This window comes from Prenolepis imparis, unplaced genomic scaffold, assembly GCF_030444845.1.
Source record: "Prenolepis imparis isolate NDT839.2.m4 unplaced genomic scaffold, iyPreImpa1.0 SCAF_4, whole genome shotgun sequence".
NCBI lineage: Eukaryota > Metazoa > Arthropoda > Insecta > Hymenoptera > Formicidae > Prenolepis > Prenolepis imparis.
In genome coordinates this window covers 17935042-17952003 of record NW_028141162.1, presented here as the reverse complement: position 1 = coordinate 17952003, position 16962 = coordinate 17935042, and the positions used below count along the sequence as shown (strand labels likewise).

The window sequence follows — 16962 nt, the reverse complement described above, 5'->3', positions numbered from 1 at the left end:
CGATCATTTTAGGGTTGTTGATTGACTGTCAAGGGAAAAGAATAGTTTTCGGCGTCTTTTAGAAGTGTATTAAAGAGATCTTAAGTGTTATTTTATGCAAATATGTTTTTATTTAGAAATGGCATCTAAAAAAAAATAGCGTGTGTTTTCTCGCCTCTGACGTCACGATTCCAATATGGCCGCGGTGAGCACCCAGGAGCCTTAAAGTATAAAATATATCTCGTAAACTATTCACTTTTTGATCATTCTACCCTTATAATTTTTTATGCAGAATATTGTGAGGAATCGATTTATATAAAAAAAATATGGTGGTTCCATTTAAAAAATTCAAGGTGACATTGATTTGTTTATTAAAAAAAAAATGTTTAAAAAATTTTTTTTATTGCATGTTATAGCTTGTGTAAAGCAGATTAATTTTCACTGTATAAACTTTTTTTTAAACAGGCGGAAATGTCTTAAAAATCGTGGCGACCATTACGTGAACCACCCTGTATTTATCTTTGTCATGATATTATCTCTGCTCTCGAAACAATTTTGCGTTATATACACATACACACAAATATATACATATACATGTACGTACAAATACATATACATACATATATAATTACATACATACATACATACATACATACATACACATACATACACACATATACATACTTTCTTATTAAATCCTCGAAAAGTACAATTATAAGATTCATACGCTTGCATTAGATTTATATGAAAGAAAATAGATCTTTCAAGTATTACTGAAAAATTTTTTCCTTTAATTTCCCATTATTATTATATACAATGTATGTGTATATAAAAATGTATAAATGTATAAATGTATAAAAATAATATTATATTATATTATAAACAAGCGCTGTCTCATTTTAACTTTTGCATTAAGATTTATAGAAAATCAAAGCTTTTATAAAAAATGTTTCATAGAAAAGTTGTAGGATTTCGAGGGGAACGTCTTATTATAAGTATATAGTCTTTCCCTATTCCAGGTTGAGACATTTTCGAGATTTCAAGGTTATCATTACTCTTTTTTAAACGAAACCATCATAATTTTCTTACATAAATCGATTCCTCGTAATATTTGACAAAAAAAATGTTAGAGTGGAATAGTCGAAAAATGAATGATTTATAAGATATTTTATATTTCATTCTCTGTGTGACACATTTTTGATAAAAAATATTAAATATCTCACAATGTGAGATATTTAATATTTTCTCCTATATAATCTCCTAATTTTTCGATAATCTTAAATGTAATCTTTTTGATAACCTTTATCTTTCCATATATAAAATAATGAGATAAATCAATTAATGTCAGAAAAGTTGGTGTAAAAATATTACAAGAATTACTCTTATAATTAAAAACAAATTGCAATTTGCCATGTGTAACTGCACACTTCTTTAAAAATAACTATATGTTTTTTTACACCAATTGATTTATCTCATTATTCTATGCAGAAAATTATTAAGCTAAGATTATCGAAAAATGAGTATATTGCGAGATGTCAAAATTTGTCAGAATAAAACATAAAATATCTCATAAACCATTCATTTTTCGACTATTCTACTCTAACAATTTTTTACGTCAAATATTACGAGAAATCGATTTATGTAAGAAAATGGTGATTCCGTTTAAGAAAGTAATGATGATCTCGAAAGCTCAGAAATGGCTTTACCTGAAATAAGATTATGCTATTACGTCCCTTTTGAAATCCTACAACTTTTTGATAAAACATTTTTCGATGGAAGCCTTTGTTTTTGAGAAATCTCAATGCGAAAGGTAAAATAAGACACCCTGTATACACCGATTTAAATTGAGATATTTGTTCAAGTTGCTTCATAATAATCGTATAATGAAAGGATTATCATAACAAAGACAATATTCATTAAAAAATAATTGTGTTAGAAAGTTGAAATACCTACATAACATCAAACTTCGTAGTCGGAAATAATATAAAAAAATAATACAAATTAAAAAACAAATTTTCGCTAAAATCTCACACTTGAAGAATGACATATTCAACTTTACAATTTTCGGTAATTATTATATGTGTAGAATAGGACTTTTTTCTTCTTTCTTTTTTTTTTCACTGTTCCTAATCTTACTTTATAATACTTCAAAGAAAGCATTAAAATTGTGAAACTTATTCATTTGTTATATCTTCTATAAACCAAGGTAAGACGTATCATGCATTTTTTTTTTATTTCCTCGATTGATTTTATCATTGTCGAAGTCATAACAAAGATTTTTGTCAAGAGAATTGCAAAATTCGAATAATTACCCCATTTTTTACACGATATATATATATTGTATATATATTTCTTTTACGATGAGATAAGAGAGAGAGAGAGAGACGTTCCTACAAAAAATCTCATAGTGTCCATCAGGAAAATATTTAAGCGCGAGTATATTATTTTATATAAGAACATCGTTTTAAATTGGAATCATTTTGTTATCCTTCATTCATATCCTCAATAGAAGGTCGTCCTTTCACCGAAGGATACGCGGAGTGCGTCAATAGTAACCTATGTAAACGCGACTCTCAGAATTCTGAGGGTTGTACGTGATATGTCCAACCAGAAACAATATTTCTTAGGAAAGAAGACAGAACGGGAGAGAGAGAAGGGGGGGGGCAGATGCGCTTGCCGCAGACACAGTATGTGTTTTTATCCATGGCCATGACAGAACTAAGGCTGACCTAGTTACAGGGGTTTGCACCTCTGTGTGACGTCAGACGTGCGCGATAGCCCCATTCACGAGTCTTCGACAAGGCAAATCGGTATACGGTCCAGTACCATGAAATATCATAGTTCATTCAATGATTCCCCCGCTAACTCGTGTCTCTTTCCCCCCTCTTATTGTCATTGTCCGTCTTTCTTTGTCATTTATAAATAACTCGTGAAAACTTCTTTAGCCATCTTGAAATTAATTTTACTCGAAGATAACAATTCTGTCGGACTGATTACAGACAGATTCAATAAAACAAGATTGTGTAACATCAAACTCAATTTACCCTTATTATTGTATTACGTCTGGAAAAATGCTCTAAACGAAATAATCGAACTTTATAACATTTATTTTGATCACGATAATCTGCTCGAATCACAGTATCTCAAAAGTTCCCACAATCTACTGTTCCTCTATAATTCTTTAAAAAAAAGTATAGTCAAGAATATATTCTATCAGGGAAGAATTAAAATCGCTTCTTTTAGCTGAAAGTCCCATCGGTCACACGAAACGCGCATAGTTCCTGGAAATAGATGCAGCTTCCGACGCGGATTGTCCGATGCTACGCTTCCTCTTTCCCCTACGCTATGTCTTTGGCCCAGTTTTCCCATTGGCGTAGTGTGACGTCATTCACGTCATTGAGAAGGCCACTGACAACGCGTCCCAGTTCCGGTCGCCACGGCAATTCCGCCGCGGAACGAACCCGATCAGGTGCTTAATCCCGTAGCCTTCGACCTTTTATCGCGGTCGAGCTTGAATCTCATCCCTTAGATATACGTAGGTGCGTATATAAGGTAATCGGGCGACCCTCTTCCCAGCGTTGACCTGTACCCTGTTCTTCATTGCGCGGACATCATACTGATTCTTCTTTTCGGGGATTGTAACTATTTCTTCTTCCGAAGAAAAGAGGAAAGACAAATTTTGTTGCTTCAATTTTCAAAATTCTACAAATTATCTCGCTCCGTACATCTTTGGTCCAACCCAAATCCAGTCTAATCGTTGCTACTTGACAAAAATAACTCCAAGATTCCGGGATTGTAACTATTCCTTTTTTTGAAGAAAAGAGACAAGAAATTTGTTGCTTCAATTTTCAAAATTCTACAAATCATCTCGCTCCGTACATCTTTAGTCCAACCCAAGTCCAGTCTAATCTAGCCTAATCGTTGCTACTTGACGAAAATAACCCCAAGATTCCGGTCGTATTCGATAAAGGATACAAACGAGACTCAGAAGCGATGAATACGTTTCGCCAACGTCACAGGACAAGGACGTCGGGCTCAAGTCGATGCATCGGGTGCACAATGGAGAGAGTAAGAGAGAAAGAGAGAGAGAGGGAGGAAGAGGGAGAAGAGAGAGGATCCGCCGCATCCCCCATTCACCCCGTCAGGGGTGCCCAGTCAGCCAGCCGCGTCTAGCCGGCTGGCCGGAACGAAACGCTGACTGAAACGAACGACAGAGGGTTCATCGACCCTCCTAGTTTCATTCCGTGGATGACGCGATCGTTACGTCACGTAGCCATGGCGATGAGCCAGTTCTCTCGGGTTCCACGCACGCCCGGCGGGAAAACTGGAACTTTGACCTACAATTGGGTCGACCGACGAATGACACTGGACGACCCTATCGCATCTCCTCTTTCCTTCTCCCCTTCCGTTCTTCTTCCAGCCTCAAAGATGCATAGAGCCATCCCACCCCTCGCTCTTCATTTTACCGCATTCTGAATGCAGGTAAAAATTTTTTTGGATGCTGCCGGGTTGGATCACATGCATTCATTAACGATTACATGTGCATTATGACGAGTGATTGTATGTGCATGACTGTCGCGCATTGAACTTCTGACAAAATGTCAAGCGACACGCCATCTTATCCTTTAAAAGCCTTTAACTTTAAGAAAAGTAATAGGCGTCACGCTTCGTTAACGTATACACTTGATTAAACACAAGCGAATTCGAGATCTATTTTTGATCCTCATCGCGATTAAAAGGTCGAGAGTTAAATCGATTAGATTTATTCTTTAATCTTTGAAACTGACATCTAAGAAAGACATGTATCTTTTCTGAAGTCAGTTATATATAAAGGTTCGACTATTTGATTGAGCTTTTTGTTACATAATGGTAAAGTTATTCATTTTAACGTATGAGAAAGAAATCAATTGACAAATAAATCAGAAATATTTTTTTCCCTTTAAATAATTGTTTTTGACTTTTGATTATCTATAACTCAACGCTCATTCATCAAAGTTCATAATTGACAAGATATCATAGGAATAATTATACGTTAATAATAATACATTAATATTAAATTGATTTTAAAAGAAAATATATGTACATATATGTTATATATATAAAATATGAAATAAATTACTATTTTATATAATAAAATCAGAAATAAAGTATAAAGTAGAAAAAAATATATATTCATAAAATATATAAATTTTACTTTTTATATTTATAAATTTCTTATTTTTATTCTTATATTTATAAATATTTATTATTTTTATCGAACGCGTAATCGCGTCTAGATATTCGAACATTGTGATTATCGCGGTTTCATAGAAATTATTTATGTATTTTATAATAGTCTGTGATAGGTTTCGAGAAGAAATATATCGATCTAAATATAGCTATTTTCAAACGTAAATTCATAATGTCGAGTATATATATTTCCGCGTAATTCGTTTTAATTAAATTCATTAATTACACTCTTGGGGTACCGCGCGATATTAAGCTTTTGCTGTGTTTTCGAAATTTTTCAAATATTTAGTCAAGTATATTTTTCGTGTTGTTTTACTAGTGTCTCACATAAAATCGCATAATTCATAAAGTTTAATGTGATTTTTGCCCGGAGATTAAATTTAATTTCGTGCAAAGTGTCTTGTTAGTGCATCCGCAAATAGTACATTCGTGCGCGAATTGTAATTAATTGTATTTTTCGCGAGTGCATTCTATTGTAAGTGCAAACCCTGTCAATCTGTGAAGAGAAGGCGTAGGAAGCATTCAAAGCAATTTCCGAGTAATTAATTATTTATTATCAATTGCGAGAAACCACGTAGCGTTTATTTCCATCTATTTGTTTCATTCAAATAACGTAAACAATAATTTATATATATAACTTACAAAAGCTTATACTTAAAAAAAATTTTTTTTGGAAGTTTAATAATTATTTTATTAAATATTTAATTTGAAAAGATTTTGTTGTTATTACGCATTAATTGATGAATAACACATTTTTATTTTATATTTTAAAAAAATACATTTGAGTTGAAAAATTACACATACAAAATATATTTATATATAGGTATATATACATATAAAACACAAAACTATATATGTATATTTTCTTCCTCAAACATAAATTAAACAAAGGAGCTCTCTCTCTCTCTCTCTTTCTTTTTCTTTAAAATTCAATAAGTTAAATTATCTTTTGTGATTTTACAATGGCTTTATAATGGAAATCTTATACCTACGACAAGGCTCAGCTACATATTCGCTCTTTCAATGGTATTTAACGTGATCGCATCGATCGATCTTTAATGGATTTTGAATGGAAAATGTGACCAATTTCTGCGCAAGAAAACGTCACGTGTCATGTTCTACATTATATCAGAAACTTACTATGGCTTTAATAAACACGTGTCTCTCAGCAATAATTTAGATTTCTGGAAAATTTATACAACGATGTGTCTGACTTTAATTTAAAAGATTATTAAAATTTAAAGTTAAAAGTATATTAAAGTAAGTATTATATACTATAAAAGTATTATACTAAATATTAAACTAAGTATTATATTATAAAAGTGTTAAAAGCATTGCACTGTTTTTTTATTAAAACTATATTTTATATGTGAAACTATTTATAGACCGCAAGAAAGGTTATTCTTTTGCGGAACTACAATTGATATGTTTGACTTTAGTTTAAAAAAGAATTCCAAATTATAGTTAAAAATATATTTAGTAAAGAAGGAATTTAATTTCAAAGAAAACTCCTATGTAAAAAATGTAAATTTTTATATATATAATCTATATATTTATATATGTATGTATAAAATATACGTTTCTATGCAAGCGATTCTATATGAACATTAAATATAAATAAAAATAGTCTTCAGATTTTTGCTCTTCGGATTTTTCAATTACTATACGGAATGCAGTAACGTAAGAATATTAAGAACGATGCTTGAGGTCTCAAATGCTTTCATATTTTGTTTGTTTTTCGTAATTTGCAGCATTAGAAAACTGTTAAGTAATTTATTCATTTGTTCCAATATTTGCAGAATAAGAAGTAGTGTTTTATTATCGCTATGTAAAAATGTTTAAAATTTTATGTAAAAAAGAGTAAAATTTCCTACAAAACAATGAATACAGCGCTGTAAGTCTACTCGCTACTGCATTATAGTAAATTTCTTCGTATATATTTGTTTTTTTTTCGGAATATATAATTTTGGAATACATATATACGTATACCGGGTGTCCCATTTTAAAGGACCCACTCAAATATCTCAGAAACACTGCGTTAAATCAAAAAATGTTTCCTACAAAAGTTGTAGGGTTTCGAGGGGGACATAACATAGTAATATTCATATGACCTTGGGCGGCATCTCCAAGGTCAAGTGAAGGTGAGAATAAATTTTTTAAATGGAAACCCATATTTTTTATTATAAAATCTTTTTCTACTAATTAATTTGAACAACTTTTATCCGAAGCATTTTTTTATTTTCTTCAAAATTCATTCTCACCTTCACTTAAGGTTAACCTTCACTAACCTTGGAGACGCCGCCCAAGGTCAAATGAATATTACTATGTTATGTCCCCCCGAAACCCTACAACTTTTGTAGGAAACATTTTTCGATTTAACGCAGTGTTTCTGACAATGAGATATTTGAGTGGGTCCTTTAAAATGGGACACCTAGTATATATATATATATATATATATATATATATATATATCAAGAAGAATTTGCAGCGAAAGCAGTTTTGTCGCAAAGAGACAAAATGTTTGTGTTTTGTAACAGATGGATTTCGAGATTGAACATATTGAACTATTTTTATAGTTGCTTAATTGCTTAAATGCTTTTTTTGTCCGCATAATTAAAAAATTAATGCGCAAGTATAATATAATGCAAACTATAATACGAAATAATTTAGTTTTGTATGCAAGTTAAATTTTCAATTAAAAATATCATGTTTTAATTTTATTTTTTATTTATATTGTTTCTAAAATCAACTTTTTTTTTAACTAACTGCGTGCGATCAATAAGAGATTCATATTACTGACATTAAAATTGATCAAATAAATATTACAAATTATAAAACATTTTTCATATAAATTTATCGTAAAAGTATGAATTAAAATAATGAATTATATGTTCAATAGTTTAGTGACGAAAAATCGACATTACTCTTTCTTCGCTAGTCCGAGATGGAGCAATCATTTCAATAAATTTGATATTATAAAAAAGAGCAACATTCTGAATGATTTAGTAAAAGATTTAGCTTATCATCTATAAGCTTTATGTGTGTGTTGCTCTTTTTTATAAGAAAAAAGAGTAATGTTGATTTTTTGTTACTAAACTATTAAACACACAATTCACATTATTTTAATTCATACTTTTACGATTTTATATTATAAATGTTTTATAATTTGTAATGTTTATTTGATCAATTTTGTCAATGTAATATATGGATCTGTTATTGATCGCACGCAGTTAGTTAACAAAAAGTTGTTTTTAGAAACAAGATAAATAAAAAATAAAATTAAAACATGATATTCTTAATTCAAAATTTAACTTGCATACAAAACTGAACTATTTCGTAACTACTTGAGCATTAATTTTTATTGATATATATTTGAGATAAAATCAATAACAAAATTTAAAAAATTAAAATAGCATTTAAGTGTTACTCAAAAGATGCATATATCATTTTATCGTTAACGATAAAAAGATAATAAGAATATTCCGAATAATCTGTTCAATAAAATTCGATTTTTGTTATAATAATAACTTCATCTGCAAATTATACAGTTCTTCATAAGAAAAAGAAGAATCTCTGATCTGCGAATGATATAGATATATCAATAAATTACAATTACGGATTTATTTCTTACAAAAATTATCGCGAATAGATAATCTATGTTGCAGATTATCACAAACTGGAACATTTGATGATTTTGTCTTTTTCGGTAGGTAAAATGTGGATCTCTCGATAACTAACAATAAAATAAATATTCTCTAGATTAAAAATAAATTCTAAAATTATACAAAAACTTTATATTTTAATTCAAGCAAACTTTAATTTTAATAAATTATGTTATAAAAATATCAAAATATGACACATTTTTTAGCAGAAAGAAATTGAAATCAAGTTTGATTATAAAACATTTTAAGTCATTAAAAAAGTTTTAAGAACAAAATTTTTAATTAATAATTAATTATCTAAAAAAACTAATTATTAAATAAAATTATTGCTCTCTCTTAAATTTTATTAAGAAAATTTCTTAAAGAGCATTCTTGGAGTACATAACTGTTTTATACGAAATCATTTTCAGTATATACATTTAAATATTTTGTATTATGTTTTTGCGAATTTTTTCCATGGCCAAACATTTGCGAAATTGTTTTGTTAAAAATTCTAGAGTAAGTCATTTCACAATAACATAATATTTGTATAATTTAATATTATAACACAGAAATAATTGACAGAAAGTTTTAATCGTGATCATAAATATATAAATGTACTACATGAACCAAAAGAAATGAGAATATTTAACATTTTTATTTGCTTGCCATATATTTTTTAGTTTTTTTTCTTTTTTAAAGAAAATTATGTAATTTATTGTTTTAATAAAAAAGTTAACATATAATTTCTTAACTATTTTTTTGAAATTGCGCTCTAGTTAATTTCTGGTGATTAATCTATATATACAGATAATGTTATATGTATATGTATACATGCATTACACTCACCGATACAATATGCGCAGCAGCGGAGTTCTATAATACAAAACGTTGATCTATAAACATATAAAAAACACAAATTATACGTATACAAAATAGTTTTTAAAATAATAAATATTTGAAAAAGTCAATATAATGCGAAATGAAACTTTTATTTATATCGTAAAATATCTTTAATAAAATTACGTCATAAAAATTATTCAACTTTTTAATTATTTTTTAGATCTAAATTTATGTACAATATAATAAAATTTAATTTTTAAAAAGTAAGTTAAATAATAATAAATTGTATAAACAATGTTAAAATTATACATAAATATATATATAATAAACTTTTTCATTATTAATTATCTAATTATAATAAAGTTTTAATGTAATAATTTTTTTTACTTTTTTGTAAATTACCTTAAATATTCATATTTTTTTTCTCAAATTATTTTTTAAATTTTATTCCAAATTTATTCTTAATATTGACTTATTTTCAACTTTATTTTAATATAAAATTTAAATAATAAATTATATATATACAATAATTATATATTTATTTATATATTTATATAAAATTCACTTATATATTTATATAATATTATATAAATTTGTTTTAATTATATAATCTGCTTACCGCATGGTTGCTCCGCCGTTGCCCGATGCCTCTCCTCTTCCTCCTCCTTCTTTGTTCGTACTTATAGCGTCTCTTTCGCTTTATACATACAGCACACGCTCGCGAAAATACGATCACGCGCGCCCATTAATCGGCAAAATAAAGTAATCGCATGACAATTTGAACGACACTCCCGACATAAATACGTTAATCGTACGCGACTCTATATTCGGCACTTCCGATTTTAATATCGCACGATACTTTTGTACGGAACTCCCGACATTAATCCTACGTGACTTTTTATACTTCGGCACTCCCGCTTTTAATCGTACGCATATTTTATGCGCTTTTGTTAATTATGTACGACGTGTATATTTGAGGAGAACAGCACGCGACAATTATAATTATACGAAGTTACGATCCGCGGGACGCGACGCACGAATTCACGCGGAAAGTCGTCGCAGTGGTGCCAACTGTCGAATTAGAAAATATCTATCTCGCGATTAATCGATCATTGAAAAGATCTATTAACATAGAGCGCTTTACTCGGCAAGTGACAAGTGACAAGTGCTTCGAACAATATTTTGATCGACCAATCAGAAGAAAGAAACATTTTTCTCTTGCTTCAGAGCGGTTTTTTTTTAATCGGGACAAAAACATTTTTCTCTTGTCTCGATTAAAAAAAAAACCGCTCTGAAACAAGAGGAAAATATGTTTCTTTCTTCTCATTGGTCGATCAAAATATTTATTTGAAGCACTTGTCACGTCGAGTAAAGCGCTCTATGTTAATAGATCTTTTCGATGATCGATTAATCGAGAGACTGAAGGCCATCACACGTACAAATATTTTAGTCGTAATCGTAAGGCCGTAAGCAAATCGTCCAATCATAGAGAAGGATTATCATAACGTAATAAGAATGCTTGACTGTGATTGGACGATTTGCTTACGGCCTTGCGATTACGACTAAAATTTTTGTACGTGCAACGGCCTTGATATTTTCTAATTAGACAGTTGGCATCGCTACGACTTCTCGCTTCTCGCGTGAATGTTTTGTTTCGCGTCCCGCGGATCGTATAGCTTCGTATAATTATAATTGCGCGCGCGTGATCGTATTTTCGCGAGCGTGTGCGTGTGAAGGTGCCAAAAGGACGCTATAAGTACGAACAAAAGATGAGGAAGAGAAGGCCCGGGGAGGCATCGGGCAACGGTGGAGCGACCATGCGGTAAGCAGGTTATAATTAAAACAAATTTATATAATATTTATAAATATATAGAAATAAATTATATTAATATATAAATAAATATATAATTATATATATAATTTGTTATATAAATTTATTTAAATTTTATATTAAAATAAAGTTGAAAATAAGTCAATATTAAGAATAAATTTGGAATAAAATTTAAAAAATAATTTGAGAAAAAAAATATGAATATTTAAGGTAATTTACAAAAAAATAAAAAAAATTATTACATTAAAACTTTATTATAATTAGATAATTAATAATGGAAAAGTTTATTATATATATATATTTATGTATAATTTTAACATTGTTTATACAATTTATTATTATTTAACTTACTTTTTAAAAATTAAATTTTATTATATTGTACATAAATTTAGATCTAAAAAATAATTAAAAAGTTGAATAATTTTTATGACGTAATTTTATTAAAGATATTTTACGATATGAATAAAAGTTTCATTGCGCATTATTGACTTTTTCAAATATTAATTATTTTGGAAACTATTTTATATATATATAATTTGTGTTTTTTTTATGTTATAGATCAACACTTTGTATTATAGAGCTTCGCTGCCCACCGAATCGGTGAGTGTAATGCATGTATACTTATATAACATTGTATATGTAGATTAATCACCAGAAATTAATTAGAGCGCAATTCAGAAAAAAAAGTTAAGAAATTATATGTTAATTTTATATAAAAAAAGATTTAAAAAATTATATGTTAACTTTTTAATTAAAACAATGAATTATATAAAATTTTCCTTTAAAAAAAGCCAAACAATATATGACAAGCAAATAAAAGTGTTAAATATTCTCATTTTTTTGGTTCATGTACATTATTCATGAACACGATTAAAACTTTCTGGTGATTATTTCTGTGTTATATATTAAATTATACAAATATTGTGTTATTGTGAAATGGCTTACTCTAGAAACAAAATAATTTTGCAAATGTTTGGCCCCGAAAAAATTCGCAAAAACACATAATATAATAATTAAATATATACTGAAAATAATTTCGTATAAACAGTTATGTACTTCAAGAATGCTCTCTAAGAAAGTTTCAAACCTTAATAAAATTTAAGAAAAAGCAATATTTTTATTTAATAATTAATTTTTTTAGATAATTAATTATTAATTAAAAATTTTGTTCTTAAAATTTTTTAACGATTTGAAATGTTTTATAATCAAATTTGATTTCAATTTCTTTCTGCTCAAAAATGTGTAATATTTGTTATACTTTTATAACATAGTTTTGAAATCAAAGTTTGCTTGAACTAAATATGGAGTTTTTGTATAATTTTAGAATTTATTTTTAATCTAGAGAATATTTATTTTATTGTTAGTTATCGAGAGATCCACATTTTTATCTACCGAAAAAGACAAAATCGTCAAATGTTCTAGCTCGTGATAATCTTGCAATATTCGCGATAATTTTTGTAAGAAATAAATCTGTGATCGTGATTTTTTTATATATTTTTCGCAGATCACAAATTCTTCTTTTTCTGATGAAGAACTTTATAATTTACAGATAAGATTACTATTATTAACAAAAACCGAATTTTATTGAACAGATTATTCGAAATTTTTTATTATCTTTTTATCGTTAACGATGTTTGCATCTTTGTTTTGAGTAACACTTAAATGCTATTTTAATTTTTTTTATTTTGTTACCTAGATTTTATCTAGAATATATATTAGTATTTCTTTATGATTTTTTCATAAGCCAAATCTTTTATTAAATTGTTTAGAATGTTGCTCTTTTTTATAATATCAAAAATATGATTGCTCAATCTCGGAGTAGCGAAGAAAGAGTAATGTCGATTTTTCCTCACTAAACTATTGAACACACAATTCATTATTTTAATTCTTAATACTTTTACAATAAATTATTATTACAAATGTTTTATAATTTATAAGGTTTATTCAATCAATTTCTATGTCAATATGGAACTGTTACTGATAGTTTGATCGCACGCAGTTAGTTAACAAAATGTTGATTTTAGAAACAAGATAAATAAAAAATAAAATTGACCATGATATTCTTAATTCAAAATTTAACTTGCGTACAAAACTGAATTATTTCGCATTATAAAATTAGTTTGCATTATATTATACTTGCGCATTAATTTTTTAATTATGTGGACAGAGAAAGCATTTAAATGATTAAGCAACTATAAAAATAGTTCAATATGTGCAATCTGGAAATGCATCTATTACGAAACACAAACATTTTGTCTCTTTGTGACAAAACTCCTGCAAATATTTTTCTTAATATATACATTCCGAAATAAATATTTCGAAAAGAAAAACAAATATCAGCAAAGGAATTTACTATAATGCAGTAGACTTACAGCGCCGTATATATTGATATTTTGTTGGAAATTTTACTCTATTTTTATATATATTAATATAAATTTTAAACATTCTTACATAACGATAATAAAACACTACTTATTCTGCAGATATTGATATACTGTGTGGATCTACATATATGTATATATATATATTATTTCATTTACTTTTTTAAATTTAAATTATTTAACATTCTTCTCAAATTTTGAAAGATTGCATGTATTATACCAAATATGCTTTATAGCGTATCTTTTTTTTTTTTTTTTGAGATTGTTACAATTTTAGAATCACAATGCGTGAAATGCTATGTAGAATAGTATATTGTATTTTCTTCTTAATCCTAAAATATAAATTTTTGATAGAGGATGTGCATAAACAAATTACTTAGCAGTTTTTTGTCGTGACAAATTACGAAAAACAAAAGAAATATGAAAGAATATTTGAGAGTTCTTAATATTTTTATGTTATTGTATTGAAACATACATGCCTAGTAGTATAAGTATAATATACATAATAATGCTTTCAAGCAGAATATAATTTAAAACTGATTCCAAGTATTATATATATATATATATATATATATATATATGTATATGTAGAATATATTTAATATATGGCGGTTCATTTTTTGTCTTTACATGTATTTTTTGAAAAACAATATTGAAAAAATTAAAATTAATTAAAAAAGATTTAATAGTGCTTTAGTCAATTTTAATTAAAATTATTTTTTTTCTCAATGAGACCCCTTCGATTTTTTCAAAAAAATTTATAATATTTTAAACTTGAAAATAAAATTTTTTAGCCATTGATTAAGAGAGGGAAAAAGCAAATTCTAATATTTTTAATTTTTTAAGAATATTAGAATTTTCTTTAAGTTATAGGTATTTGAAATTTTTCTTCAAGTTATATGTATATTAAAATTTTTTTAATCAATATTAAAAAAAATATTTATATGGGAAGTAGAGATTAAAATCTAAAAAAAAAATGCATAGAAACTACTTTCAATATAGGTACTAAATTCAATAAATACTAAAACATGAAAAAAATTAAAGAAATAAAAAATGGTCGGGGAAAAACGTCGTTGATTTAGATTGTATATATTATATTTAATTATATATATGTATGTGTGTGTGTGTATTTTATGTTCCTGCACGACGCAAAATAGCTACTACTGTTTAATTTCAGTATCATTAAAATCATTGTTTTCTTTTTCAAGAATTAAAATTTTATTCTATCTGTGAAAATAATATTTATAGACATTGAGAAAGGATGCTCTCTGTTGCAAAGTTACAATTTCAAGGATTGAAGCGACAAAGATTTTCCACGACTCTACGTTCACACGTGTTGCGAGCACGTGGCACGTGGAGAAACGAAAGTAAGGTGTTGCCAAGTGGTGTTCGAGAGAATAGAGAGATCGAAAGAGGCATCCATTAAGCTCCCTCACATGTTGCATACTGAAATGCTTCTCTTTAATAAGCGATAAATCCAAAAGGTGCAAAAAATTAAGCGGATTACGCCGGTATATTTGCCTACACGCGCGAGGTTTATGATACATCGACAAAAGGAAAAAGAGGAAAAAGCCATGCACTTTTGACACGTGCAGCATTTTCCGTCTCGACAAAGTAATAGAACGCTAAAACACAATACATGAGGAAGAGAGAGAGAGAGAGAGAGAGAGAGAAAACTGATAAAATAAAAATATAATAAAATGTTCGTATCGTCAAATTAATTAAAAAATAATATATTTCAATTAATATATCATATATTTATATATTATATATTAATTGTATATTTATAGATTATATATTCATAATTATATATATATATATATATATAATTATTATATAATTATAATTATATTTTTAATATTATAATTATTATATATTAATAATATATTTATTAAATATAAATATTTTGCGAAACTTTATTTTTGAGCTGCGTAAAATATGGAAACTATCAGAATATATCGATAATTTTTGCAAATAATAATTTCACATTTGACGAGAATAATAGTTTCACTTTCTACCAATTCTGAAATCTCTATACGATTTTATATATTTATTTATATTTTTTCATTTATATTAGATTTATTTCTATTTCTATTTAAGAGGGAGAAATATACATATATATATTTTTTATTATTTTTACTTTTTTTAAATTCTGCATCTATGTAATAATTACTTGTTCCCAAATAAATTTTGTGTTTTTGTATCAAGGTTTTAATTATGATCGATTTGTTTCTTAATAAACAAAGGGAATTGATATCGAAAAATTGGATGGAAAGATGAAAGATGAAAAGAAGGATTATTATTTGATTAGAGAGAGATGTAACGTTGTAGAATCACAATATATTACTTTCTGTAACGTTACATTACATCATTATCATCGTCTCTTCGTCGTTTCCGTTATAATTTATACATTAATTATAGTAACTTTATATATATATATAACTATCATCGCGTATGTATCATTATAAATCGGCAATGCATATAATAATCGACATTGTCATGGTTCTCTTTACATCATCATATTACACGTACATACAAAGAGATATATATGTATATGTACTATACGATCGATGTTATGGATCGAGAATAAAAAGCTTTTTTGCGGAACAATTAGAAATATAGTATCGTCCATAAATAGACTTTCTATATGTGTGAAAAGTTTATAAACATTATATTATTACAACATTCATTATAGGCACAATCGTCGTCGCTTATACGTTTTCTCTTTTTTTAGCGCCATCTCGTAATTCGTGTTTCGATGTTATACGATAATTACGATAATAACTCGTTTCACGGTATCTTTTTCGGCGAACAAACAAAAGGAATTCACACGAACAGACAGAGAAATGTGTGCGTGTTGCAGAGCATATAAAAAGAAGAAATGTTTGTTTGTCACGTTTAATTATCTTAACGATAAATTGTTTCGCAAGATCATTTGTTTTTTATTGTACTTTCGATTTACGCAACTATATGCAGTATTTTTAAAGAATAGTTATAGTGCAAAAATTGGCAACTCTGGTGTAATTTTAAACAGTACTCTGCGTTGATACCACTGCTT

General features: G+C 27.6%; 1 long non-coding RNA gene across 1 annotated transcript in view; it reads left to right on the top strand.

The window, feature by feature from the left end:
• Nucleotides 1-11295: 11295 nt before the first annotated feature.
• The window catches only part of LOC145934759 (uncharacterized), a 45238-nt gene continuing 39571 nt past the window's right edge, over nucleotides 11296-16962 (top strand). The window contains exons 1-2 of the long non-coding RNA XR_014425102.1: nucleotides 11296-11514; nucleotides 12082-12123. This is a non-coding gene — a long non-coding RNA (uncharacterized LOC145934759). The remainder of the gene's footprint in view (nucleotides 11515-12081; nucleotides 12124-16962) is intronic.